The sequence below is a fragment of the Vombatus ursinus genome, unplaced genomic scaffold (assembly GCF_900497805.2).
Source record: "Vombatus ursinus unplaced genomic scaffold, bare-nosed wombat genome assembly UNPS02014818.1, whole genome shotgun sequence".
Classification (NCBI taxonomy): domain Eukaryota; kingdom Metazoa; phylum Chordata; class Mammalia; order Diprotodontia; family Vombatidae; genus Vombatus; species Vombatus ursinus.
In genome coordinates, this window is record NW_020954596.1 from 1 (window position 1) to 3,662 (window position 3,662).

At 55.1% G+C, this 3,662-nt stretch overlaps 2 non-coding genes across 2 annotated transcripts; one reads left to right on the top strand and one right to left on the bottom strand.

The window, feature by feature from the left end:
• Nucleotides 1-337: 337 nt before the first annotated feature.
• Nucleotides 338-410, bottom strand: TRNAA-AGC. The gene has a single exon. It is a non-coding gene; the product is annotated as a tRNA-Ala (tRNA).
• Nucleotides 411-2,482: 2,072 nt separating this feature from the next.
• TRNAT-AGU lies at nt 2,483-2,556 on the top strand. The gene has a single exon. It is a non-coding gene; the product is annotated as a tRNA-Thr (tRNA).
• Nucleotides 2,557-3,662: the final 1,106 nt, after the last annotated feature.

Consider the following 3,662-nt stretch of genomic DNA (forward strand, 5'->3'; position numbering starts at 1 on the left):
GGCTGAAATATTCATTTCTGTACTCATTGGTGTTTTGCAGCAGGTCTTCTGTGTCCAATTCTTAGCTCACCGAGAAAGTCTCCCTGACGTGGTGGATCGGAAAGCTGCTTCAAAACGATCTCAAGGAAGGGCCTCTGCCACCCCTGGGGAAGTAGAAGGATGCCCTGTGGCTTCAAGGAGCAACGTGGTCTGAGGCAGGGAGAGTTTCAGGGAGCTCCTTGGTGAGCCCGCGTGTAGAGCTGAGCAGCCTGCTAAGTGGGGGAATGGGAGAAGCTGGGAAGGTGGGTGGTCGCGCTGGGAGGTGGTGAGGAGGACAGAGGGAGAGGGAAATCAAAAGTGGAGGATGCGGGCATCGATCCCGCTACCTCTCGCATGCTAAGCGAGCGCTCTACCATCTGAGCTAATCCCCCGACCCTGACACTACTGTCACAGGGTAATCCTAACAGCCATCTAGATGGCCACACACAACCAGCGTCCAAGTCAAGCCCAGGGGTGATCACGTGGCCGAGCCAGAGCCAGACTCGGACGGCTTGAAGGAAGGCTTGAGCAGGGAAGGCCAAAAGAACCTGAGGGCAGATGGAGGCGGGACAGCCAGGGCGGGGGCCGCGCTTCCTAGGGCTCCTTCCCAGGAGACTGTGTGCGATGGCTGGCCGCCTGGCTGGCTGACTGACTCTTTGGCGGAGGGGACGGACGCGGCCCCAGCTGGGCTGGGTTGGCGAGGACTCGAGTCCCCAGGCGCTTCCTTCTGACACCGGGCAGGGGCTTCTTTCTGCAGGTCTGGGCCGGGCCGTTTCCCAAAGCCCGAAACAGGCAAGAAGCACGTTAGGGCAGGTCTTCGCCGAGCAAACGTCCCCGGCCCGGAGAGCGAGCTGGAGCGCTCGTGCGGAGGCGGGCGGCGGGCAAAGGAGCTGGGACTAAGTGGCGGGGACGGAGAGGGGCAGGGACAGCAAACAGTCCCACCTCTACTCCCCGCACCCCCGATTTCGGTGGGTTCAGGGACCCAGCCGCAGGTAATGAAGGGCTCAGCGTGGTCCTGAAAGGGACCCAACGGAGATGGAAGTCGGGCGGCGGAGCTGTGCTCGGCGCCGCCGCCGCCGCCGCTGAAGCTGCTGCCGCGGCAGCTGCCGCCTGAGTTTGTTCCGACTTCTGTCAAACAAAGCAGCGAGGAGTTGCTTTCTGTTCGGTGGCTGAGCGGGTAAAGGCTCCTGCCTGTGTACGCGGGGCGGGGCTCTCGCGTTCGAATCCTCCCGCCGCCTTCTTCGGATCCAGCTGGCCAACGTCTCGCCCTGAAAGTAGTTAACCCAAACGGGATGCGGGATCCTTTCAGAGGCGAGTCTTTTCCTTTTAGACCCGTGGCCTTCAGGCTGCGGAAGCCCGAGCTGCTGGTCGTTCAGGTAACGGGAGGGGGCTGCCGGCTGGCTGTGGGAGCGTTTGTTCAGGGTGCCCTGATGGTCGTGAGGGCGAAGGCTGGAGGTTACACGACAGGTGGCTGGACCAAAGACAGCGCAGATGGAGAAACTGTCCACTGCATCTCCTCTCCCTCCCTCTCCGAACTCAGATTCGGGGTGGGGGGGAATACTTTTCGTGGCGGGGCTCCCGCAGGGAATTGACGTTAGATCCTGCGGGGGGCGGGGGAGTTGGAACGGGACAAAAGTAACTAAGTGTCCCAGTAGGCAAGAGAAAGCTAGCCCCGCGGATAGCCACGGGCTACTTGCGAGCTCTTCGGGGGTCTCCATCCCAAATCTTTCCCGTCGTGCACACCGTCTGAAATCCTTTGCAAGCAGAGCGATCGCGGAAAGGCGCACAGAAGGAAGGGCAAGGTGCCGATGACTGGAAGCAGCGTTCGGGATGGAGCTGGCTGATGGGACGTAGGAAGGCTGCGTTTCCGTTCCGTCTAGGGTCTTTGGCTGCAGGACCCTGGAAAGGCAGGGAGCGGGAGTGTTTCTGTTTTGGCCTTTCGAGCTCACATTACGTCCTGGCACAGCACAGCGTAGGGAGGGTCGGGTGGGGCGTAGTAGGCACCGCATCAGTGCTCGGTGCGCACTGAAGTGTATTGAAATCGGCGCTCTTGCTTGTTTCCGGGCGAGGCTAGCTGTCGCGGAATGCCATCGTGGGGGCTGCTCGTGGCGAGGTAGGGGCTGTAGCCAACGAACAGAGGGTCCTTTTATATGGCGAGTCGTGGAGGAGAGGAGCAGCGGAGGAAAGGGGTGGAGGTGGGGAGGTTGGTGGAGGGACGACGGAGCAGGACTGTTAGGTTGGTGCGTTTCTAGGCGAGAGTCTGCATTCTTGGGGAGGATTGGCGAAGGAATGGGAAGGCTGTGGTGAGGCGTGGTGGGGAGAGGAGAACTAGAAAAGGCCAGGTAACCTTGCTGTGTGTCTGGGATTGGCGAGTCAGGAAAGAGAAAATGTCAGGAAGCATCTGGGCTGTTTTTCTTCCCCCTTTTTTTCTTTCTTGCTTGAATGGAGGGAAAGGTAAAGTCTTGGCTCCGTGGCTTAGTTGGTTAAAGCGCCTGTCTAGTAAACAGGAGATCCTGGGTTCGAATCCCAGCGGGGCCTTGTCTTATTTTTGTGTCTCACTGATTTCCTAAGAGAACAGGAAAAGTAAGATTCCTTTGAGGAAGGATGAGAGCTGGAGGGGACCTCAGTTGACTAGTCAGCTAGTATTTATTAAGTGCCAGGTGCTGTGCTAAGCTGGGGGTACAAAGAAAGGCAAAATACAGACCTTGCTCTCAAGCAGCCCTAAGTCTGATGGGGGAGACAATGTGAAAACTATTATAGAATGCAAATAAAAAATTCAAATACAAAACTCTGTGTAGATCAGATCAATTGGGGGCATTCTCAGAGTGAAAGCACTAAGGTGGGGAATGCTTCTTGCAGAAAGGCCCGGATTTGAGACTTCAGGAAAACTAAGTGGTGGTGATGGGGAGAAGGAGGGTTCTAAGCATGGAAGATGAAAATCCGATGAAAAAGCTCAGTGTGGATATGAAGTGCGGCGTGAGTGGCAACAACAAAGAGGCCAGTGTCATTGTATTACAGAGTACACGGAGGGTAGTAAGGTGTAAGAAGATCGAAAAGATGGAAAGGGACCAGATAACGGCATTAAAGAAAACCGAAGCTCAGGGAAATTGTGTTTTACTCAGAGTAACAAGAACTAAGAATCGCAGGTGAGATTTTTTAACTCAGCTCCTCTGAGACTAGGGGAAGGAAGGAGGTGTGTGCGTGTGGTGTGAGGGGTGGTGGCGGAGGATGATGCCCAGGAAGGTTTCCTGGAGGAGATGACCTAGAAAGAGGGAAGGGACATCAACAAAGAGAGCATGGGGACACAGTGTGAATAAGAAAAGGTACAAAGGCTGTAGAGAGTTTGGACAGAATGAGTAGAGAGCTAATTCAATTTGGCCAGAAGTTGATGGGGAGTAGTTTGAGATTGAGCCAAGTCTTGAATATCAGAATCCAGAGTCTATACAGTGGGCAACTGGGGAGTCCCTGAAGGGGTGTTTTTTTCTTCTTTTTTTGTTTTGTTTTGTTTTTGTAAAGGAGAGATCATTTTTCCTCTTAACTTTTTCCCTCTCCCATAAGCAGTCGGCTTTCTCCACTTTAACCGCTAGTAGCCATAGGCAAATACATACAGACTTAAAATAACAAAAGAAAAATGACACGTGGTA